We start from the raw sequence: 27646 nt of genomic DNA, 5'->3' as shown, positions 1-27646 counted from the left end.
TTAAGTCTTTATAATTATTCAATGATTCAATCCATCATTGGATTGACAACTGCTGACTATTCCCATTGTTTAACAAATGTTAATTAGAAGACATAACATTCGATACATTAAGTAGTTAATTACTGAGTTGTAGGAATACTGTCTCATGTCCTTCTTTTCTAGTAAAAGAATAAATGGACATTATTATTTAGATAATACATCCTCCTAATCGGGAAGGCAAAAAGACTTTCTTGGACTTTTGTAAACTAAAGTATTTAAGCTTCTTATCTATATAAGTCGCTTGAGACAATTCCAAAAGATTGTTCTTTCAATCTCTATAGACTTGAATGTATAGAACATGTTTGGCTTGTCTAAATCTAATATTTAGAAATGTTCATCTAACCATTTCTTTTCTATTGATAATTTCTCTACATCATTCCCAATGATCAGAACGTTATCAATATTAAGAATAAGAATCACAACAAAATCCTTCTGGTCGAGATCTTCAAATGATTTTTCCATGTCAACAATTCAATAAAGACTACTTAGACATCCATTTAAATTAATCTCATAATCCATGCATAAAGCAATGGATAAGAGTATGTAAACGGATTCAAGCTTAGTTATAGTAGAAGGTATTTTTCGAGTAATAAATTCTTCTTGCTATTTATAGCTTTAGGCTATTATCCTTACTTTGAAAAGTCTGTACTTTCCTCTGTTCTCCTTTTCATCTTGAATATCATGTTTCAAACTGAAGTTTAAGAATCCAGATGTCGTAGGAATTCTTAATTCTATTTATAGATTCATGGTATTTCAACCATTATTTTCTGTTAAAACTTTTTCATTACATACTAGTATGTGAATGAAATATAGTTAGATTGTGTTACACACAACCAACTAAACTTTATATTTGTAATGGAGTTGTTACTAACTAACACTCCCACTACAATAAAGTTTTACAGAATTTGTGATATTCTTTGGTTTTATCATTGTTAATTATCAATAACCCGCTTACTTGACTTATAGTCATTATTTCTAGTACAATTTAACTAGAAAAATATAGTGATTATAATAATCATGCTTCAATAAAGTATCATTTAAGAGATACAAAAACTTTTGTAATCTTTTATGATTATTAAATTATTTCACTAAATGACTTCATGGAATTTTTTTTAATTTATTCACATAACCACTTGTGAATCCCAACTTTTAAGTCTTTGATGTTGTACAATCAAACATGTACCGAGTATAACAAGTGTTAAAATTATAGAATTAATAAAGACGATAATGATCACTCATAATCTATTTTATCATATCTAATATGATTATATTCCATTTCTAAAATAATAATTTTTCTTAGCATTCTAGTTGTATGTGAGTTGGGTTTGAATTCCAAGTTCACATGCAAATTACTTTAATTCCAAATTCGAGTTTAGATTTCATTCTAATTAGATCAAACAAGTCTTTAAGTGACTTTACTTTGAATGTTGCATGAAAATTTCTAGAAATTTTATTTGCATTCAATAAAAAATAAACGTATCTTAAATAAATGTCAATCAATATTGACTTACTATTTAATATCTCTTTTAGCTTTGAACATTAAAAGATTCAACATAAATCTCTATGTATTAGCTAAATGATTATGTGATTTTTCTGCCTTTATTGGAGAAATGTCTTTTGGTTAACTTTAACTAATAGACTATATAATCAGGGAGAGAACCAATGAATGGTTCTAATAAAAGACTGTATTTTATTTGTTTAATGTGTTTAATTAATTACAAACCAATCTAAAAAATAATTCACATATATACTTCACTTAATTGTTGTTGGAATAATATGTCTTATTTATTAAATCTATGATTTGCACAATAATGAATAATTCATAATTATCATTTACACTCATTGATGAAATATGTGGAACAAATATATTTGAAAAATAACAATTGATTTTATTATTCAAAAGAAATATTAAACTTGTTCACTCATCAAATAAATGAATCCAAATTATAGTTTCTAGAAGGAATTCTAGAACTAATTTAAAGAAACAGACTTAATACAAAGTTGAAAAAAAAAAACTAAATTTCATGCTAGTTATTTCTTGGTATGCCAATTGGCAATCATTTTCTTGTTTTTCTTTCACATTTCTTTCTTTTATTGAATAATGTTGTAATGACCCAACTACTCTAGACTTTGGACCATTAACGACAACTATACATAGACACTAATCTTTAATAAAAATTACAAGTGAAATCATCATTACTTCATTAAAAACTTGTAAAAAAAAATGTTAAACCACATAAAACTCAAAGTAGGATATGGGATCCCATTGTCTTAAAAAAAACATAACATAATTGTAAATAAAGTTGATTACATAGTAAAGTGCGGAAAATACATATAAAAACCATAATTAAGAAACTTCATCCTCGAATCGAACTCTCGGTCCTTTGATTCCATTCCGCCTCAATACACATCCCTAAAGCTTCCAAGAACCTTTCCCGCGACCAAAGCTATTTTCCTGCACATATAAACATAAAGGAGTGAGCCTAATGCCTAGCAAGGAAAATCAAACACATAAACCATATACATAAAATTCATAATGCAACATAAAACATATCATAAACATATGTCACATACATACTATAATGACCATTATTACTTGGGGTCCTATAAACTAAACAAGTCATATGCCCATTAGATTTGTGGGGCTTGCTAGCTAAGCAAGTCATATGCCCATAAATTTATTGGGGCTTGTTAGTTATACAGGTCATATGCCCAAGTCTACAAACATACATAGCATCACATAAATCATAGATTAATCATAACACATAAATATAAGATAACACATAACATATCATATAGAATCCTATTGTAAAGAATGCCCTAAACTAATACTTACAAAACATTCGCATAACATAGTTTATAAAAGAATACCATCCATTATTAAAGTCTCAGGGGGACTTATTTAAAACCATGCAAGTTGGCACCACAAGTTTAAAATAAAACATAGGTTTTTATGCAAAGTTCAAAGAAACCAAATAATTTAAATAACAGAGTCCCACTGATAATTTAGGAAAAGTCCCTTAAAACAAAACATAATTTAAATGGCGTTCTTCGTTGATCGTTTTATCGTCCATAGGATTACCCCACGCCATACACCCCATGATGAAAGAACTCCTCACGTCACCACGCGTGCCATAGAGAAAACCTATTTGCTACCTGGAAGGAAAGTAAGGGGGGTGAGCTAAAAGCCCAGTAAGGAAGTACAAACAAATAAGCAAGTAAGAAAAACAACAAACAACCAAACACTAACGTTCATCTAAAACATCATGGTATATCATAACATAATCGTAACATTTCATCACATCATAACATAAACGTAACGTTTCATCATATCATAACATAAATGTGACATATCATCATATCATAACATAAATGTGACATATCATCATATCATAGCATAAATGTGACATATCATCATATCACAAACATACAGCATACATGATGAGCATGGAACGCTAGTTGTCCATGTCACCCTATGAGGTAAACAGGAGATCACTGGTCCTTGAATAACCTCGGCGCGTCCACCCTAGGAGTCACGTCTCAATGTCCTTAGTAACTCGTTCGATGTATCTGACGTCGTAATCTGTTTGATGTATCTAACATCGTAATCTGTTTGAAGTGAGCTACGTCTCAATGTCCTTAGTAACTCGTTCGATGTATCTGACATCGAAATCTGTTTGATGTATCTAACATCCATACACATATCACATTCAACATATCATCACATTAAGGCATTCATAATTCATAACAAATCATTCATACAACAGTCTTACCATTCATAGCATAAAATCATAGAATCTATCTAACTTCCTTACCTCAGGTCTAAGCTAAGAATTTCACAATCTTTCAACGAGCCTATATCATAATCAAAATAACGTTTCTTAGGTTCATAAAATTACTATTTTGCCCTTCCACACAACTCATGTGTGCATGGGCCATGCACTCATGATAACGGTTACATTAAACATGCAATTATCGCCAAAAAGAATAATGCTCGTTCTACCCATTTTACTAACATGATTGTTTTATAAAAAAAAACACATAGTTGAATAATAATCATGATTTTGGACGTAAAAGTTGATTTGCATGTAACATGCATACGTGGGAACATTGCGTAATAAAGACGTTTTCAAAAACGATAATTCTACATTTCTTTTATTATTTTAAAATCAATAGACATATTACATGCTTTATTTTTCTTAAAATTTCTAAGTTGATTAAATTTCTCAAAACTTTATTTTATTTTATAAATTTATTTTATTTTAGCTCAAAATAAAATATGTGACATTTTCATTAAATAAATATTAATTTACCAAGAATTACCCAACAAGCTTGGATTTAATTAAAATACCTATTTTAATATGTTTCTTTAGAAAAATATATTTTGTCATTGTGTTACATAAATGATGTGAAAAATATATTTTAAGTGTGGAAAAAATACATTTTGATTTAATTTATATTTAAGACTTAGTTTTTAAGTAGCAAAAATCCATATGTGACAATTTAATAACAATTGTTAACCTTTTTAAAACAAACTTTCAGCCACCATTTATTTTATTCAAAAATCACAAATAAATAGAGTCTAAATATTTTTCTCATTCAAAATAAATGAAAAATCATTACTTATCAAAATATGCATTCATACCATTAAAAATATCATTTTTCAATATTACCATATAACTTAGGAAAAATAATTTATTCCAAAAATTAATCAAATTCATTTTTTAGTGAAACTTACTTCATATTTTATTACAAAATTCCAGCAACTATTATTATCATTAAAAATCACTATATTCAAGTTTATAAACCCATATTTTCCCAAAATTCAATAAAAATTCTGTAGGAAATTAATTGAGTAAAATATCATAACATGAGACTTAAAATCCTCTTTTAATTTCATAAAAATTAACATATTCATCAAGAACATTATTTATGCATGCAACTCATCTTTTTATCAACTTTTACCCAATTATTTACAAAAAAAACAGCAAGCTTAATTCTTTATAAAACTCAACTTTTGTCTCAAGAATTACATAAAATCATACATGCTTAACATCTCATTATACTCTTATAATATGCATGATTCTAATATCACTAACATATTCACATGAATCCTTTTAAAAACCATTTGTTGCAATTCCATGAAAACCAACAAAACACTATCAATAAAATAACATATAGTAATTTATAAGCACCATATTCATATATGCCTTATATTAACCTAACATGTTTCTATCATTATTTTCATGCATCTTATAATTTAATCATTCAAAATATAACATGCATCTAACAAAATTTCATGATCAAAATATCAAGATTGCCACTTATTCTCTTACCCATATAACATAGGTCCTAAAACATGGATCTAATATATTGTAAATCACACAACATATCAAGAACACCCTTGGGTGTACCTAGGCTGAAATCACCATACAAGTATTCATAGATTATTACAATTTTTTTTATGCATAGCAAAATCAACATCACAACCCTTAAACACAAATCATACTCTCACAAAATCCAAATCCTATACATCAATCCTACCAAAATCAACCATTAGCACCATTAGCAAAACCTCATATACAACCCACCAAAAACAATATAAGGCTAAGGAAAAGACCATTACCTCTCTTGATTGTAAAAATCAAGAACACAAAAGATCAATACCCCAAACTCCACACCCTTGTTCAAGCCTAGGGTTTTTATGGGAAAGCCACCATGAGGAGGAGGAAGAACCCAAACACACACAAGAAAATAACACAAATCAAAATCATATTATCAAAAAAAAAGATTATGCAAAGAGAAAAAACAAGAAGACATGCTCTAGGGGGTTCCTCTTCACTTTCTCCTTCCTTCTTCCTTCCTTTCTTTCTTCCTCTCTCTCTCTCCCTCTCTCTACACGCCACTCTCTCTCTCTCTCTCTCTCTAGGTCACGGCAGCCACACACACACACAAGAGTAATGGCTCTTCTCTCCTTTCATAGCCCCTTTATCACAAATCCCCCCATAAAGTCTCCCCAAAGACAATAAGGTAAGTTTCCATTTCTCTTTTATTTTTCTTAATTTCTCTTTATTTCAAAAAGATACAAAGGAATAAAATGTGATCATGCCTATCCCCAAATGATCATGGTCTTCAATTTTTTTGATTTTTACCATCTTAAGGAAAGTATTCCTTTCCCACTAGGTCACACACCCAACTCCTTGTTTCCCTCTTCTTTTCTCTCTTTTTTTTTTTTTTTAAATAAATTACCCAAATAAATCTAAAATAAGGTAACATAAAATGTGTAGAAAATCTACACATGTGCACCATGCTACCATGCACTAGCACACACTAAATCACTAGGGTGCATTACTATCTATCATGCACCTTAGTGCATTCCACCATATCTCACATAATTACCTCATTTGTCACACTTAAATAAAATGTAACACTAATAGTAAAATAACATGTTACACAATTATTCACTTATTAAATTAATTAACCAAAACATTTCTAACAATTAAATAAAATAACAAACAATCAAATAAAACAAATAAACAATTAAATAAAATAACAACACTTAAATAAAACAATTCATCACACTTAACATTTAAATCAAATAAAGCACAAAATTTAAATAATCTAAAAAAAAAAAATTTGGTGCACTACACCTATCCTATTTTCCTTACCAAAAGTATCGGGATATGTGAACAGATTTGGGACTTTGGAACACTCCTATAAACCAAAAATGGAAGGGTGAGTATACTAAAGAAAAAGGGATGAAAGTAATGAAAGAACTATACCATCAAAATATACTTACCAAGAATCTTATGTTCAAGATCTTAGATTTCCTAACCAAGAATAAAGGTAGGGTGATGAGTAGAAAACTATAAGAACTTGAAGAAAAATAATACCAAATGAACTAGAGTTTGGAATACCTTGAATGCTTCTATGACCAATCTAAACCATGAACCGAAATGTGCTATAAACCTTACTTCCCAAGTGTTTGATAAGCTTATAATCCCCAACCCAATTGTTTACACTCTCACAATAACCTAGCAACTTGCAGCCTCTGAACTTAGCTTGATGAATGAATAAATGGCTGGGTACTAGGTCCTATTTATAGAGATCAAGAATGAAAAGATCTTCATTTAACTTGAATAAAAATAATGGCTTTTTAAGTGAAAAATATTTGAATTATCATTCAACAGAGGCTGAAGACTCGTTCAGAAAGATGCTGGACTTATCAAGAGGTTAAAGATTTAAAATGAGAACGTTTTCAAAAACTTTCAAAATACACTAAGGGAGCCAATATATCGCCCCTTGTAGGCGATATATCGCCTGGGCCAGCGTGCCCGAGCTGATTGTGCGAAGTTTCGTGTTTTTCGTAACCCCGTACTGCGATATATCGCCCCCTATAGTTGCGATATATCGGCATACACTGAATATTTAAACACGAAATTACACAATTTTAGCTTAATTTGAATTGAGTAAACAGCCTTGACTAAGTCCTCTAACGTTTTCAAAGCTGCTGACAGACCCTAGGATATTCAAATATTACTCTTAATAAACTTATTCCTAAAAAATACTTAATTATCATTAAACATATACATGACAAGTGTTACTTTCTTATTGGGTCTATCTAAACCTTATAATATAATAAATATCACCATCAATATCAGTCATATTAATCAAACCTTAGGTTAAAATTAATATTCTTAAACTAAAGGTTAAACTTAGAAAATCTACAAGTGTTACTATGAGTGTCCAAATAAATCCCGGCTTGAACCAAAGTCCACAGTCATAAAAATACTACTACTATTACTATTATACTACTATTTAACTAGCTAAGTAAAGTTCTTGGACTCTACAAATGCGTTCCTGAAAACAAGACAAAAATATGGTTTGTGGCATAAAAATTTGAATCAACTATTCAAATATATTAAATGGAGATGAGCAAATTATATTTACCTTTTCTTCTTGCAAACTTCTCAAGTGATCAAAATAGTCTCTTTTGATCTTTCCCATATCTTGTATGTAGATTTTAGGTTTACATATCTGGATTTAACATCGTCAGACATAGTATTTAGTATGCAATGACGAGCCAAATAATCAGATCTCATCCAATCCGCATATTTTTTATGATCATCATAATCAGAGAAAGTTGATGGCTCATCTAGAGGCACATCAATGATTGCATCATACACTTTTAGTTTACTCAAAACTATGTGTATGCTTCTGTACCAATCATCAAGATTGTTGAAGTCTAAATGAAAAGTACTTAGGTAGCCGTCATAAGGATTCACTGGTTCTTTCACATTTTGAGGCCTTGATTAGGATTAAGAGAATTAACCATTGTTTCTTGAAATAAATCAATAAAATATAATGAATTAAAAAATATAATAAATACTATATTTTTATTTGGAAAAGTAAACATGATGCATGAATGCAACATATAAAAACACATAAAAATTATATACTAATCCACGATAAATTAATTGGAAAATTAATGAACCAACCTTGGGATAAGTCAGACTAACTCCAAATTAATTTTGAGACAAATCTCAATTTCATAAATGGAAACTTAAAAACACATTTTTCTCTTTTGACTTATGAACTACCACTAGTTTGGTCAAGATGCACTTGTCGTGCTTGAATGCCTAGCTAGACCTTAAGAGTGTAACCCATTATTTTTAATTAATGACTTAACTCAAGAGTGTGCCTTAGGGTCAGTCAAACTTGAAATACTTCACTAACTATATTCTCATAAGCAAAGTCGACCTTGAGATAAAATAAACATATTCAGAAGTCTTTCCTTAGGGAGGCCGCAAACGGAAGCGACACGAGGCTTTTCCTATGCCTCTCGATGTTCAACAAATAATGGAGACCATTAGACTTATTGTCATAACTCCCTCTCCCACTCACTATTTTGAAAAAAAAAATGTTTTTTCACAAAATCAATTTTAATTTAGTTGTAAAAATAAATTTAATTATTTTTACCAAATGATATTCTAATAATTACTAATCGAATCAAGCAAAATAATAATAATAATAATGAGCCCTTAATTCTAATTTTAATTTTGCTTTAATTAAAAGAATATCATTTTTATTTTAATAAAACATTTTTCATTAAAATAACAAATTAAACAACTTTAATTTTGATTTACCATCTTAACTAATTAAGACTAAGTTTATTATTATATGAGTTATCATATATAAACATATAATAAAATATAGGACGTTCCTAATAGCATGTTTCTACACGAATGTAATGCATGCTAAGTGCGTACTGTGTGGGTATATGAATGGCATGTTATAATGCGTGACAAAATATTAAACACTTTAATCATATTCAAACATATATAATAAGTAAATAAAAGCGGGTTGGTAACGTTTGGGTATTTCTAGTAAAAAACACAGCACTTGAAAATACATGAAAATGTAATCTAGACTAGCTAAGGCCTGATGAAGAGCACCTCGATCTCGAACCTTGAGATGTAGTCTTGTTGAGCCAATGCCACCCTTTTTCATATCCATTTTGAATTATACAACTTTTTAATTATTTTAAACAACCTTTTAAAATAATTAAACTTTGGGTTTTAACACCCAAATAGTTTCTAAGGCCCAATTTGAATTTGGGTAATTTACATCAAATATAAATTAAACAATTTAATTTTAATAAATTAAAATTCAGAATAATTTTAGTTTTAGATATTTTAATTAAAACAATTTTAATTATGGAAGAGAATAATTAAAACATTTTTAATTCAGGAAAATAATAGATATTATTTCAATTAAAGAAATTCCAAATTAAAACTATTTTAATTCAATTTCAGATTTTTCATTAAATGAATAATTAAAATAATTTTGGTAACAACACATTAGGGTTCGTATAACACAAACCGTAGGTGTGTCACCATTATGGGCGGCGACAAGAGGGTCTGGCAGTGGAGGAGGCCACGACTCAGGGTAAAGGTGGCGTGGGTGCACGGTTGGGCGCTGGGGCGTTGCATGGCCTGGGCGTGCTGCACATCGTGGGCGCAGGGGCGCGGCTGGTGCAGGCGGGCATGGCTAGGTAGGCATGCGTGGGCACGACTCAGAGTGCAGGCGCACGACTCGGGTGCAGCGTGCGCGTAGGCGAGTGTGCGTGGGTGTAAGGGCACGGCTCGGGCCTCGAGGTTCGTGCTCAGGGCCCAGGCCATATCATAATTTTAAAAGAAAAATTATAAAATTCCTATGCCCAAAAAAATTGGCATACATTTTTCATCTAGAAATTTTAAGAACAATTCCTAAACCCAAAAGCACCATTATAAACAACCCTTAAGAATCTATCATCATCAATATAAACATCCATCCATTCAAATATATATCACATATAATATAAAAATTCACATAATCCCACACAACAACTAATAATATGTAGAGATTAATGACCTGCTCTGGTACCAATTGTTGGAAAAACAATTAGAGTGCACAACGAAAATAGCATGGTGGGCCCAGTTCTATTAACACAAAAAATTTCCATCTCTCATATAAACATTTTATATATTCAAGAAAACATCCAGACAGAAACATTAATATGCAATATTATTAATCATGCAACATATATATAATTATACACATACTTATATATATCATATGCACATTTATACAAATATTCAAGAACATAAATATTTACCACTTAAAGCCTATCAAGTGTCCTTGAGTCTTTTCGTATATATAACGATATTCCAATCCAATGCTTTGAGTACTCAAACCACGATCTTCCGGAGTTTTCTCTACACCTCAAGATGTGTAACGACCCAAATTTGCTAATAAGGCTTAAGGGCCTTGATTAGTGTGCCTGGAGGGCATAATGGGAATTATGTGTGATTTTAATGAGTAAGATGCATGATTATGATTTAAAGCATGTTATGTGACTATTTGAATATTTGAGATGCATGACTATGCGTATTAGTATGCATGTAGGGCCCTGATTAGATTAGAAGGGCATAATCGTAATTTTGGCCATTATGGGCACAACTGCTTTAATATATGTGATAACTGTCGAGACCACATTATTATGTGGATATATCTGTGATCTGTGACTCGAGACAATCCTAGTGAGCAAAGTAGCAGAAAAGTCGTAGCGGGGATTTATACCCGGCTCGGGGTGAGTCTAGGGGTATAAATGTGAATTTGGTGAGTATATTGGGATCTATTCTAATATCGAGGAATATAATTGGAAACTAGTTAGGTATCGGGGATTAAGCGGTAGATATTAGAGACACTCGAGGAGTTAGCGGGAATTGGGGTGAAATGACTAAAATGCCCTTAAGTGGATTAAAGGGTTAGAAATAAAGGGGAGGGCATTAAGGTCATTTGGCTTTATAAAGATGGGAATTACTAAGACTTTATGTTAGTGGGAATTGTAGAGAAGTGTAGAAGTCTGAAAGAGAGAAAAGAAAGAAAAGGAAGGAAAAGAAAGGGAGAAAACAGAGAGAGTTTTCTAAGGTCGGTTTATACTTCCTTCATCAGTTTCTTGAGGATTTTTGGAGCAAAGCTCAGGGGAGAGCTGGGATAGGCTGAGCATCAAGGATCCTCAGCTAGGCTTGAGGAATTGGCAGAGGTTTAGCAAGTACTCACCTACACTTGAGGTAAAATTCTGTAAGTTTCTTCAGCTCTGGTTTTGGTTCTTAGCTAAGATATCTAAGTTGTGTTAATGGGGAATTTTAGGAAAGTTGGAGCCAAGAGTTGAGGAAGAGCAAGCCAAGGAAGTCTAGAGGCAACTTGAGGTCAAAATTCCATCAAACGTATAAATTCTAAGCTTCTAACTTTGTTGTTCAACTAGTTCTTGCTGAGTTTTAATGTCTAGAAGTGGCTATGGTGAATTTTGAGTTAAGGGATGCATGTGCTTGAGTTCTAGGTATTTGGGGTGCTTGGGATGAGTGGAGTGTGTTTATAAGGTAGTTTTTGAGTTTGGCAAAGGTTTGGAGAAGTTTTGGTTGAGGTTGGTTCGAGGAAATTGCAGGAAGGGAAAACTGGTGTTGGTCTGTCTGTGACTAGCGCTACAGCGCTAGCCTTTGGGTGCTGTAGCGCTAGGCCATGCATGCTGAGGGGATTTTTCTTTTGTTTGTAGTGCTGTAGCGCCCTCCCATGAGCGTTGGAGCGCTACCCTGTCTCTTGAAGGGGATTTTAGGGTTGTTTGCAAGGGTTTTTGACCAAGGGTTTGGGGTTTGTTTCCACCACCTTGTTTGGTGGAACTAGGACTTCCCGGGGGCTCAGGATTGGCCCCGAGGCTAGGTTTTGGACTTGAAGTTTGATGATGACTATGGTCTATGGTTGTGTTTAGGTGAGCGCTAGGGCTCGGGGGGGATCGTGCTCAAGGAGTCGAGTGATCAAAGCTAACGAAGTAAAAGGTAAGAAAACTGCACCCGGTTATATGATTGTTGTAACGACCCAAATTCGCTAATAAGGCTTAAGGGCCTTGATTAGTGTGTCGGGAGGGCATAACTAGGATTAGAATGAATGCTATTGATTTAAATGCGTAAATATATGATTAATTGTGTGTTTATGATAATTGATGATATTATATGATGATGTGATATAAATGTTTGAGATATATGCGAGAACCACATTATGATGTGGATAATTCTGCAGCAGGCGACTCGAGGTGATCCTAGGGCTAGATAGCGGGAAAAGTCACAACGGGTTATTATAATTGACTTTGGACAAGTCAGGGGTATTTTAGGTATCAGGTAGTGATTTAGACTATCGGGTGATGAAAATAAATAATTGGAGATATATTTGAGGTTAGGATGTCTAGGCGGGATTATTGGGGAATTTTACCGTTTTGGCCTCGAGGACGTTTCCGGCACCCCGAGCTTTGGGATTAGTCTAATAATCTAAGGATATACTTGGAAGACTTAGAAGATACTAGACAGAAAAGTATAAACCGACCATATCTCTCCTTCTCTCTCTTTTCTCTCTTAGCAAAGGAAAAACTACTGGAATTTGAGAGGGAACTGCTGGAATTGAGCTGTGTCTTTGGGAATTGAAGGGAATAATCTAGAGGATTAGCTCAGGAACAGATCAAGGTCTGAGCTAGTGCTAGGGTAAGTTTTGAATTTTTGTTTTTGGGGTTAGGAACTTAAAGAAATGGCTGAGTTTTAAATGGTTATTGTTTTGACATTCAAGGTGGAAATTGAGGCTTGGGACTTTGAAGATAGGTCAGGGGACTCTTGGAGAAACAATTCTACAGCTGAGGTAAGGTTTAATTTAAAGTTTGATGGTTGAATTTGAGAGTTTTCATGGCTGGTTTTGAGTTCTGTGGGTTTGAAATTTCAGAAATTAGAATTGGGATTTTAGTGAGTCTTAGGCTGGATTTCCGGTTGGATTGCGTTGTTTTAATCATTCTAATGTTGTTATTATTAATTGGTTTTGAGTTAGGGGCTTTGGGATAGCTTGAGGTGAGGTTTAGAGATTGAAAATGGTGGTTTTTTCTGGGTTTGAAGGGTCGGGCCGCGGCATGGTTCTTGGTGAGCCGCGGCCCTTCAAGGTTGTTGCATGTTGAGGAAGGAGGGTGGGCCGCGGCATGGTCCAAGCAATGTCGCGGCCCTTACCTGTTTTTGTGCCTTGGATGGCTCTGTTTGGGGGCCATGCCACAGCATGGATGGCCTATGTCGCGGCGCTTAGGGGATTTTGGGATTTTAAGATTTTAGGCTTGGGAATTTAACCTAGGGTGCTCGGGGTTGAGTCTTTTACCATATTTGGTGAAGTTCAATGTTCCGAGTACTAGAACTTGGCTTGAAAACTCATTTAAGGTTGTTAATGGTGTCTTTCCTCATGGTTGTGACTAGGTATCTAGCTAGGACTCGAGGATCGGATCGCGCTCAAGGAGTATCGCCCGTAACTAATTCATCTGAAAGCTAAAGGTAAGAAAACTGCACCCGGTTGTATGATTGTGATGGGACTAAGTGCTCCTGAGAGTTGCATCGTGTCAATGTTGGTATTACGCCATGGGACATGTAAAAGCGGTCTAAGGGTGCCGTACATGATTTTAGCGCACAGGGCGCAGATTGGCCACTGGTAGCCAAGAACAACGGGATAACGGAGGGAGCAGCCTGAGGGCGCTAGCCCTAGTTATCATTTGTAAACTGTGTATGTTATGAACTGATATGCCTAGTATGTGGAATACTTGAATATACTGACTGATGATATGTCTGAGTTTATGTGATGCAAAGTGAGATATTGACTTGTCTGCTAATTGTTTATGCTCTGTTGTTGTTGTGTTTTCTTGCTGAGCCTTGGCTCACGGGTGCTACGTGGTGCAGGTAAAGGCAAGGGCAAGCTGGACCAAGCTTGAGGTGGAGAGCTCCGAGGTGGAATGTACATAGCCAGCGGTTCGACCGCCACGGTCGAGGAGTGGACCAGGACATGGATCACCTAACTGCTTGTTTTGCCTTAGTATGGCTGGTTGTTGTACATAAACCTTGTGTCTTTTGTAAACGGTCTTTGAACTTAATATTTTTGGGATCCCATGTAATAGATGATACTTTTTAATGAAAATGTGGCTTTTGAGACCAAAACACTTTTAACCCTAGTTCCTTTATAGTTTCAATGACACGATTTTATTTAAATGACTTGATTAGCAAGACTGGCACTTTATAAACACATAGTGTAACGGTCTTGGCTATCCAGGGCGTTACAATTGTGATGGGACTAAGTGCTCCCGAAACTTGTATTATGTTAATGATGGTATTACGCCATGGGACATGTGATAGCAGCCTAAGGGTGCCCTACACAATATTTGCGCACAGGGCGCGACTTGGCCACTGGTAGCCGAGGACAGCTTAATATTCACTGAACTCGGTTTAAGCGGGCCGGAGTCAGTGGGATAACGGAGGGAGTGGCCTGAGGGCGCTAGCCCTAGTTATCATTTGTGAATTGATATATGATATGAGTTGATGTGTTTAGCATGTTGAATACTTGATTATACTGGATGTTTATATGGTTGAGAATACGTGATGCAATATGAGATATTGACTTGTCTGTTGATTGCTTATGCTCTATTGTTGTGTTTTCTTGCTGGGCCTTGGCTCACGGGTGCTACGTGGTGCAGGTAAAGGCAAAGGCAAGCTGGACCAACCCTGAGATGGAAAGCTGCGGGGTTGAATGTGCATAGCCAGCTATTCGATCGCCATGGTCGAGGAGTGGACCAGGACAGGGATTTCCTAACTGTCTGTTTTGCCTTAATATGGCTTGATATTGTATATAAACCTTATGTCTTTTGTAACGGTCTTTAAACTTAATATTTTTGGGATCCTGTGTAAACAGATGATGTTTCTTAATGAAAATGCAACTTTTGAGACCAAAACATTCTAATCCTAGTTCCTCTATAGTTTCAGTAACACGTTTTTAATTAAATGACCTGATTAGCAAGTCTAGCACTTTATAAACACACAGTCTAACGGTCTTGGCTATCCAGGGCGTTACAAGATGTGTGTGGGACATAGAGAACAAGGGTTTGTAATTTAGAAATCACAAGTATATCTCAACACATGAGAACTTGGATTATGACTTGAGAAATGTTAGAATAAAAGAAGAACATGACAATTTCTTGTTTGACGAATTCTGAAACTTTTTTCTGAATTTTTTCACTCTCTTGTTTATTATTGTATTACATAATATGTATAGAGAGATTATATATTACCTTATTATTCCTAATAATAATAATATATAAATAATATCATAATGATGATAGGAATTGATTTATGTTAGTATCTAACTTACCGAATTTGAAAAAATTCATTTTTAAATTATTAATTAATTAAATAAATAAAATAAAAACAACACGGATACTTTATCTGCATTGTCTTACACTCTTGACAAAAGTCCGTGCACTATGTCATGCGTGTAGCATTATTCCCTTTTCAGGGATATTGCATTTTCTTATATTTGTTTATTTTATTAAAATCAATCATTCCCACAAAATATGTTATTATCTTTTTAAGGAAAAGATCACAACTAGATTTCAATATTTAAAATTCAAAATTCAAATTGATGATCAGCATTATTATCATCTTTTAAAATTCAATAAATCAAGATCTATTTTGACTTACCAATTTTATTTTCCTCTACTCAAATAAAATAATTAATTGCAAACATTAATTAATTTATTTATATATATTTCAAAATTTTATATTTAAATTAATAAACATATTTTAAAAAATTTGATAATTAATTCAAAATTAATTATTCTACCTAAATTATCATATAATTGTATATTTGACTCGAAGAATAAAATTCTTCTCAAATTTCCAAATTACAGTTTTACCCTTGTATCAACTCTTACATTGATATAGTGTTGATAGAGCCACCCTAGGGACCTATGGAGTATCAAGCTTCAATAAATATTATATTATTAATCAAAGCTCTATGATTTAATAATCATATTTATTAATCTCATGATTACTCCACTATAAATATGAGATTGAACTCTTGATAATTATAGACATATATTTATAGAGTACTTTACTAAAGAATAAAGTGTCCATTGATAAAATCATTAGATACAATGTTAATCCTCTATTAATGGTTCATAATTAAAAGGGAACAAATTACTGTTTTACCCTTATAACAATATCTTGTTCCTAGTGTACCATTGACTTTACTAGTAAAAGTTGTGCGCAACAAGTTTGCGACGTGAGCGCTCATAACCTTTTCAGTTCCAAAAGTTAACCCAATATGGAACCATTATTCAATCTGTAAGAAGGTATAGATTCCATATCTTTTAAAATATGTCCCCAACCATTTACATCACTGAGTCCCCAAAACAATTGTTCTTAGCCTGATCATTCTGACAAACCTTAATGCATGAATCAAAAGATCAGATGACATATATATGAGTTCATAGTAACCTCAGGATTAAGATTATCCTGTATATGATCATCGTTTGATGTGTTTGATTAATACTATGAAACTGTGTTTAAACAAATATTAACAAATCACATCTAGTCAAGTTTTATATATCACTATTGTAACACCCCACGTCACTATGGTTGCTTTCTGGAATGATGACTGGCCCTACAAACTAACACAAGTCTTTTCAGCGTGCTTTGTCCTCACTCACATGCTTCCTAGGAAAACTTCCCAGGAGGTCACCCATCCCTAGATTACCCCAGGTCAAGCACGCTTAACTTTGGAGTTCTCAAGTGATGGGCTACCGAAAAGAAGATGCATCTTGTTGATATAGGTAGTACCCATTAATCCATTTAAGCCCTCTTCAACTGTGTAGTCCCATACCTACACAGTCTTAGAATCATCACACTTGACCTTCCCCAGGCAGTGTGGGATTGCACAGCTTACCCGGTCTTTCCCCTTACGGATCACGGGATTCTGACTGTCACAACTATATATAAAGTACCTTCACTAAAGTTTCCTACTACACTAGTGACCTAGATCTAGGTCACTTGTATTCATAATACTAGCAAACCGTACTAGTTGTAATTAATCTAAAGATTCCATAACTTTATTTTACTACGAATTGTTTCAAGTTTATTATATTAATTTCGATCCTCTCATACCAATATGAGATTAAGACCACATAGATAAACTTTGTATTTTTCTAATATTTACTTAATATTATCAACATAATATCAAACATAGTCTATATATATAATAATTCAATTCAATTATTTATTTCATTTAAGAAATTTGTCAACTATAATTGCTTTAAAGGCAGTATTCCCAACACTCGTGGCATAGAGGCAAACCCGAATACGATAAAGACCTTAATTGACATGCCTTCACCTCGAAAGCATAAAGATGTCTAGAGTCTAACTGGATGAATGGTGACTTTAAGTAAATTCATCTTGAAATATACAGATAGATGCCTACAATTTTTTAATCTTTTGAGAGGGGGCAAAAAGATCGAATGGTCAGACGAGTGCGAGCTTGCTTTTTAGGCTCTTAAAAAACATCTCGTTGAGCCACCTATCTTATCCAAACCAGCCACAGGGGAAATATTGTACTTATAACTCGCAATGATTGAGCATGCTATTAGTGCAATAATTTTTCGGGAGGATAAGAAAGTACAAAACTCTGAATTGAGGAATCCAATGATGGAAAAACTTGCATTGTGTTTAATACATGCATCTCGAAAACTATGGCCTTACTTCCAAGCACACCCCATACATATGCTGACTGATCAATTGTTAAGATAAGTATTGTTGAAACCTGAAGCATTCAGAAGACTATTAAAATGGGCGGTCAAATTTGGGTAGTTCGAGATAACGTATCACCCAAGAACAACGATAAAGGGGCAGGCCTTAGATGACTTCATAGTCGATGGTTCCTCTAACGAGAACGGGTAAGGGGCAAGCATTAACTTAATAAACCCATCAGGAAGTAGATTTCACTCAGTCTTAAGGTTTGGCTTCGGGGCCTCGAATAACGAGGCTGAATACGAGGCACTATTAGCAGGGCTTCGAATAGCTTCTCAGTTAAAGGAAAAATCCATTCATTGCTATAGTGACTCTCAATTGGTTGTCAACCAGGTCCTAGGAGAATATCAGGCTCAGGGAACTAAAATGGCAGTGTACTTGGAAAAATTCAAAGTAGCAGTCGAACAATTCGAGTTCTACGTGATTGAGCAAGTTCCACGAGAACAAAATTCAAATGCAGACGCTCTAGCTCGACTTACAACAACCAAGGAAGCTGATACACTTAATGTGGTACAAGTCAAATTTTTACTAGTACCAAGCATAATCGAGCCTGAGAAAGTCAAAGTCGATATGATAGACTTACAGCCTACATAGATGATGCCCATAATCGACTACCTTGAAACCGGGAGCCTCCCAGCAGACCGAAACAAGGCTAAAAACTAATGTAAAAAAATACAAAAATACACTATCTTGGAAGGGAGATTGTATAGAAGAGCATATTCCATGCCATTATTAAGATGTGTAAATCCACCCAAGGCTAGAAAGATTATAGAGGAAACCATGAAGGATTTTGTGGAGATTACACCAGGGGCATAGTCTCTTAAAGAAGGTAATTAGACAAGGATACTTCTGGCCTACAGTAAAAGCAAAATCGTTCGAGTATGTTAAATGCTGCTATAAATGTTAGTAATTCTCCTTAATCTCGCGAGCTCCACCAACCGAGCTCACCATGATGAGCTCCCTGTGTCCATTCACAATATGGGGAATCGACCTCATAGGATCATTGCCAACTGGAAAAGGGGGAGTCAAATATGTTGTAGTTACTGTTGATTACTTCACCAAATGGACTAAGGCCGAACCCCTAGAAACAATTACTTCAAAAAAAAGTCTTGAATTTTGTGGTGAAGAACATAATTTCCAGATATGGGATACCAAGGAAGATTGTTTCAGACAATGGAACCCAGTTCAATAGCAAGTTGTTTACACAGTTCTGTGAGAAAAATGGGATAATCAAGGGTTTCTCCTCAGTAGCTCATCCACAAGCAAATGACCAGGTCAAAGTAGTAAACAAGACTCTAAAGAGCTCCAACAAGAAAAGGATTGAAGAGGCTAAAGGCAAGTGGATATAAGAATTACCACAAGTCTTATGGGCTTATAGGACAACAACACAAACCTCAACTGGACATACACCATTCTCCCTAGCCTATGGTTGCGAAGCAATGTTGCCAATTGAGGTTGAAATTCTAACCATCAGGTGCGAAGCATACAACCAGGACTCAAATCAATCTCAGCTCGAGGAAACCCTGGATTTAATTGAGGAAAAACGAGAAGAAGTCCAACTTATAAATGCTACATACTAGCAAAGGTTTACAAAATACTTCAATAAAAGGGTTCGAGATAGACACTTTTGATTGGGAGAATTGGTGCTTAGACGTGTATTTTTGGCCACATGAGACCCCTCTGCAGGCGTGCTCGGGCCTAATTGGGAGGGACCTTACCAAATTGAATCCATCATTTGACCTGGAGTGTACAATCTCAGCTTCATGAGCTTGGAACGGTGAACATCTACGACCTTATTATCAATAATGTAGGAATGATGTTTATTTAGTTGTAACCAAGCTTGTATTTACTTTTTGCTTTTCATTAATAAAGCGTTATTTCTTATTCCAATTTTATTTTTTATTGTTATATTTTTTGCAAGCTCACGAAATTCAATAACCTAAGATTTCACAATCATAGGAAATTAATGGGGCAAGGTGGTATACAATAATACCATAGGCTTGAAAATATAGCATCAATAAAAATAAAATTAATTATAGTGGATGGATTACTAACCAAACATGAATTCTACAAGTATGGAATAAACCAACAAAAACTAATCAACACAATTAAAAGTTGGAATTCTAGATAAATCAACAATATTCATAAGTCGAGATAGAGCTGAAATTGTTTGCAAAAAAGTTTCGATCTCACAACCTTGAGACCATACTTGAGGATGAGGAAAAGTTACTACATTTAAGCAAGCAATAACAAGACTAACGAGACTACACGCCAATAAGTATTTTTAAACACAAAAAATATATGGTATAAGTAGTATTCGAACTTGAATATAACGAGGTCAAAATTGTGCAGCGAATAAACTATGTATGAATATATAGAAGTCCGACCCTAAGTAGGATAGTGTATTTGTATAAATAAACAAATATAAAAGCAAGTACTTAACAGCATGCTCGAAATATTTTCAACCACAAATATGATGTAAAAGCGCTAAAGGTAGATAATGTGCAAAAAGGTTTTCGAATTAGAAACTTAAGAGCAAAAAAAACTACTATTAAACTATAAGCATTCATCAAATAACTCAAGCTCAAGTTGTAATTGTCTTTGCCCTAAAGGCATCAAAAATAGTAATTAAAAAATAATAATAATAACTATGGGTTGTGTACGCCCTGATTTTCCCACGGGCTGACTAACGAGCTAAGATACGGCCTAATCATGACTACCACGTGGACATCCCCAAGACCGGAGCTACCATCATAAGATCCTACCTCCTTAGCTCGAAAACCCAAGGGTTCGCCAAGATTGCTTAAGGACTGGGTCTGGACTCTGAAGACCACAGGTCGAGGGAATCATCCAGCTCGTGGTACGGGCTTGAATTGGAGGCTGCGACCTTTTATAAAGTCAACCACGCAAGGTAAACGTGCATATATCAGACATCACGTGTCTGATATACCCCTGACTTCTCAGACACGCAGCAGGAACGTGCGTATTCAAACACCCACGACTGGGTTGGGCCGTGCGGCCCATTATCCCCTTACCTATTGATTTGACCACACTAATGTGTCAAGTTTAGGAATTAATCATGAATGTCACAGAGTTTACATGATATGTAAGAAGGTCACGGGATGACCTTCTTACCAACTCCCAGGTGCCTTCTCCTATAAATATGGAGACCTTGGGAGTTACTAGAGGTTGGATTCTCTATTGTAAGAAAGACCCTGTAAAAGAATACCCAGTATATAGCAATAATACTGACTAGTGGAGTAGAAGGATTTTAACCTTTGAACCACTTAAAAACGTATTTTGTGTCACCATTCCATTTCCAAGATCATTCATCTATTTCGGTTCAACATAAGCACTAATCCCTTTCTCTTTCTTTTCATAATTACCTGTTGGCGAAGAACCGCGTCAACAGGTTGCAGCCCATGCGTTGATCTTCATGGATTGGCAGCTCCGGCATCCACCGATCCAGGTTGTTCCATAGCCTTTGCAGCCTCCTGAGCATCGAGCATGGCTTCTTCCTCTTCCAATCGAGCTTGCCACCTATTGACATATCCGGTCTCCTTGATGGACAGGAACCTAGTATTGAGGTCGGGATTTGTTGCCTAGATGCGATACATCGCCATGTCAATGACGAGCTTTCTCGCTCTCTATGAACTCGAAAGTTGTCTTCTTGTCCTCCTCAAGTTTGGCATTTAATTCTTGGACCCTCTTAAGCTCCATGTCCTTAGCTTCCAGCTCTTGTCGTGCCTTCTTAAGGTTGTCTTTAGCTCTAAGTTGTGCCTCCTTGGCACATTGAGCATGCACCTTGCTCATGGCGACCTTCCGATTCAAGACATAGTTGTGCTGGACGAAGGCAAGGAAGGCCTGCAATCAAAAATAAATGTTAAGAGTAAAGAAACAAATAATTGGCGTTAAAACATACCGAAGAAAGAAACTCTCTACTCTTGTCGAAAAGGGTGCTAGCTTTCTCGCAGCTCATTAAGAACTCCCATTGGGGAGCCCCGAGGTAGTTGAAGCATTGGCCCATGCTGGTTAAGGCGTTTGAACCTAGTTGCACCCCGGGAGTGTCGGCGGCATTGTTGACCACAAACTCGAGGACATAGGTCACGATAGTGAGATTGCAATTTCAGATTGGAGAGTGGGAGGGGAAATTTTTCTTCGACTGCCTCGAGGGAGGAAGAGCCATAGCCTCTGTGTGCACCGGAGGAACCATGACAAGGCTCGACTGGGCCTGCTTCGAGGGTGACGAGGATGCCTCAATTTTCTTGGTGACTTTGGAAGAACGGGCTCGCTTCCAGGACACCTGATTGCGCTTGGCCCCCCTGTATGCGGTGGGCTAACTGAGGATATTGTCAAGATTCGAATCCATCTTACTTAAAAAAAAAGGAAAAAAAATTGTTGAAACTTCTAAGTAAAAGAAACCTAACTGGAAGATTCCCCCTGGCTCAAACTCGGGGACCAGGAAATCCCTCTATCTTCAGAATATTCTAAGGGGTTCCCTCTCGATAAGTAGGGGACATTCTCGATAAATCCCTATAGTCGTTAGTCCCGTACTGGACTACTATCCCTTCCCAAACATCGTTTATTCTATACATGGTTTGTTATATCCCTAACCAACTATCAAACCTATGCACCTTAAGATCTACCACCGACTAGGTCACAAAATTGTTCCGAGGATCTTTAAAAATGACTACGACGTTGGACTTTTGTTTAAGATGTTAGGAGTATGTCCTAAAAGCATGTAAAAGACATTTATTATTTCGATGAATAAATAAATACAATAGTTTATTGCTGTTATATTTAGATTATTAAATTATTGTTTGAATAATTTTTATAAATATCAGAAAAATTCCATATTCATCATTGAGAATGTGATCTAATATTAGTACAAGAGAATTAAGATGACATGAATGAATAAAAATAGTCAAAAATAACAAATTGAAGTTATGGAATTCTTTAATTGGGGTTGTAAGTACGGTTTGCTGAGTATCATGTTGATAATAATAATCTAGATTCGGATTATTGATGTGGTAAGACATCTCGGTAAATGTGTTTTATATAATATGATTATATATGACATGGACTGATATGAATAAAAGTCTTTATCCAAAAACCATTTAATAATAAAGACTTGTAATTCATATCATAACTGATAATCATTTATAGATCAACATAAATTCTGAGTGTTAATGAACTCCTGTTCATGTTTATTAAATATTTTGATTCATTCGTTAAGGTCTCTTCATAGAATGAGGCTAATGACTTTTGTTTTGGAGATTTAATATCATGGATGGCTGGGAACATGTATCAACAATACCTAATCTAATCTTTCCTAACATATCGTATATTGGTTCCCTTAAGGGTTAATTCTGGAACTGAATGATTTTGAGCTCAAATCTATAATTAGATTATAGATTAATTATTCACTAGTGAATTAATGGTACTTAAGGAATAAGAAGTAAATTAGAAAGGTAAAATGGTAATTCTTCCATTCTAATTTATGAACTAATTAATTAGAGGGTTGAACTATTGTAAGATGGTTATATCAATGGACAACTTAAAATAAGATTTCTATAAAAGTATATCTATAACATAAAGAGTTCAATTCTGAATTTATAGTGGTGAAATATCAGAATTAATATATTAACTATTATAATTAAAGAGTTTAATTATTTAGTTTTAATTTATTGGAGCTTAATGTTATAGGTCCATGGTCCCCGAAATGGCTCAAACAAACACTGACAAAGATAAATACAAAAATGGGCAAAATGACTTATTTGATAAGTAAAATATTTTTCTATGCACTAAACATAATTATTGTATAATTATGTGTAATTAATTAATTATTTGATTTAAAAATATAATTAATTTATTTTTGTATTTTTTGGTATTTAAATAATGATGAAAATTGGAAAAAATCACATGCCCTCTCTAGCATGAGGTGGACATGTAGCACAGTGCATAGTCACTGTGCTACACGCACAAGAAGCTTCTAGAAGATTCTTGGTTCCTCAATTTTAGTTATTTAAATATTAAATAAATAATGAGATATTGTAATATGATTAAAATATTATTATTTAAACAAACTCTGATAATTGATTAGTTATTTTAAATTGTTTTAAATAACTAATATTTTATTTTTAATATATTGGATATATTAAATATAGGAGATCAGTTTTTCAGAGCGATACTTTTTAGTGATAGAAAACAAATCGTGAAATCTCCCTGAGAGAAATAGAACAATGATACAAGCATAGGTCATTGCTCTTCACAAACTTAGGTCCACACTTTATCAGATCTTATGTGTTGAGAACATCTGATAAATAGATTTTGCCTATTATTTTGTATAGCGAGCCCACACTCGTTCTTTGTGTGTTGAGAACATTTTGGAAGATCCTGGTGTGAGATCTCAAGGATTTTGCCGTACAAAAGATAGCAGCAAGGAAGGACTTGAGGTAATTTTCTATTCATCTCTTAGATTTAATATATATATATATATGTATGTGAAGAAGTAGATCTAGAAATCTTGTGGGGTTAAATTAACAATTTTCATTATTGTGCCGCTTCGTATAATCTCTTATTTAATCTATAAAAACCAACATAAGAAGGGTTGGAGACCACATAGATAGGTCTAACACAACTTTACCTCCGTTAAAAGAGCTCAAACAAGCCTCGTCTTGTGCTTTAGTGCCCGAGCATGAAATTTTGACTAAGCGGGGGTTAGTGGCCCAAGAATGTAAGCTCGGGTGCTTCCTTTTAGAGGGAATCTTGGCAGTTGGTATAGGGATGTCTTCCAATCTTGCGAACCTATGAATCCCAATGTCATCTATGGATTCGCCTTCGCTAAGGAGACCACATTGTCGAAGCCTATCCTCATGAAGGCTATAGTTGAGGGACCGCCGACTGTATGAATGCTTTAGAATCTCTTCCCTGTGGTCTTTCATGGCCTTTATGGGTTGTAGATGGTGGTAATTGGTTGCATAGTTAATTTGAATGAGCATTTCGTGCTCGAGATAAAAAAATCAAAGAAAACCTCGACAAAATACTTATGGATCTGTTGAAACGAGTAGAATCTGAATGGATCGAGACCGTCTCTCTAGAAGAAGATGGTCTTAAAGTTGGGAGGATGGTTTAGGATGTCCTTAAACAACCTTCATCCTTTGGGTAGCTCAAAAGGTAGTAAAAGCCTTACCCACTGTGAGCTCGGGAAGGATTGCTTTTGAGGCAAAATAGATATAGGATATCGCGTGCCGATGGTGCATCCCATTTTTCCTCATGGTATAGCGACCTCAGTTCCGCCAAGAATTTGTATGAGTTGGACTGGAGCTGGAAAGGGGCAATATTGATGTAGTCATTAAAATTCCGAAAATAGTCTTTTAAGTGCCACTATTCTGCCCTGCATTAACTTTCCTCTTATAGCCCTTGTTTCGGTTGGCCTCCCTTCTGGCAACATTGTCCTTCCATATCCGATCCTCCAAGTATTCCGCTTTGAGTGCCTTATCCAATACCTCAGCATAATTGACCACCTAAGCATTGGTCATCTTAACATCCCTAAAAATCATTGGCTTGAGTCCTCTCATCAACCTTTGGACTCTCATGGATTCGGTTAGTACTACTTCAGGTGCAAATCTAGCCAACCTATCGAACTTCTGTGCATAATCAGTAACAGAGAGGTTCCCCTGAACCAACGTCACGAACTCATCTACCTTGGTTGCCAACACAGCTGCACTATAGTATTTCTTCCCAAATTTCTGAACAAATTCTGCCCAGGTCATAATATTTAGGTCACGAGTCTGTTTGACCACATCCCACCATATCCTTGCACCCAACTTGAATAGGTGGGCTGCACATGAAATTCTCTAGTGGTCATTCAACTCCATGTGTTCAAAGATGGCCTCTACTGATCTCAACCAATCCTCTGCCACCATAGGATCAACTTTCCCTTTAAAGCTAGGTGGGGCTTGCTTTCTAAAATGCTCATAGACAGACTCGAATCCATAAGCCATAGACAGTGGTGCAGGTGGTGGGAGGCTCAGGCTGTGCCACTGGTACTTGGGGCACTTGGGGTACTTTCTTGGCGTGAGCCAACTCCTCATCTCTCTACCTTAGTTGTTCCCTCAACCTTTCTATCTCTACGACCAAATCGACAGTTGGTGTAGCTAGGCCTGCTGGTTGGGCTGGTGGCATTCCCAAATGAGGAATTGCTGTGGCATTAGATCTTGTGGAGAAACCCTTTCCTCGGCCTCTCCCTCTTCCCTTGCCTCATCTTCTTCTTGTTAACATTATGAGATTCTAAGGCACCAAAATAAAATCATAAAAGAGGATAAATCACATAATGGTTTGATAGATATTTGCGAAAATTATCATACATTCCATATCCACACCACTTAGAGTTTGTAATAGAAAAATTATTAAACCATAACATTCAAAGTTTGTTAAAAAATTATTCCAAAATTCAAACAATGGATAAAGTGTTTAATAACCATAAATGAAAGGCCATAAGTTCTTAAGGGTTATTAAGAAAAGTCCCATCTTATTCATTAAAATTTTATTGAAGGAAAATACGTGACAAACTCTAGTCCTCAACCGTGGACACGTCCCCTGAGCTATAATCAAAGACGTCCTCCGAAATGTGGAAGTAATCAGGAGCGCTCGCCAACGCCCTCATCCTAGCACTTACTTTTGGTATGGCGTGTATCACCTCCTGACACGCCATCTCCCTTTCCATGTCATGCACCGTCTCAAAGCATTCCTCCATACCTCTGTCATCGTTCTTAACAATGTCTACCTCCAATCGGTAGAATTCATAATTATCTATGAGGTCATAGATCATGAATCTCGTTAAGTAACTGTTTCTTAGTGGTTCTAATAATAGGAGGCATCTTTCTATACTGCAATTACAAAACTAGAAAATTTTAAAAGCATAAAGAATAAAGATAACATATAGAACAAATACTTACAACGTGGAGAGGTGAGATTTTTCCGTTTTTAACGTGTATGGGGATGGTCCTTGGAAACATGAACAAACTGTTTCTGATACCATTTGTAAAGCGCCCTATTATATTTCTTTGTAAAACGTCTCACAACTCATTAATAAATAGAAAATACCACTTAACATTCGAAGTTCAGTGGGGCATTAATAAAACATACAAGTTGGGCCCAATAGTTTACAACAAAAATAAAGTGTTCTTATGCAATGCTAAAAGAAAAATAAGTTTAAGTCCCGTTGATAGTTTTAAAATTTAAGGTCCATAACATCATTCTTTAAAAATTGGCGCATATGTTGATCATTTATTCGTTCATAGATACCCCCACACCATACTCACCCAGACGTCGAAACTCCCCACATCACAGCGAGTGCCAAAGAGAAACCCTATTTATTATCTGAAAGGGGGGAAAGTAAGGGGGTGAGCTAAAAGCCCAGT

This window comes from Humulus lupulus, chromosome 2 (genome assembly GCF_963169125.1).
Source record: "Humulus lupulus chromosome 2, drHumLupu1.1, whole genome shotgun sequence".
Lineage (NCBI taxonomy): Eukaryota > Viridiplantae > Streptophyta > Magnoliopsida > Rosales > Cannabaceae > Humulus > Humulus lupulus.
Note: the sequence above shows the minus strand (reverse complement) of the source record.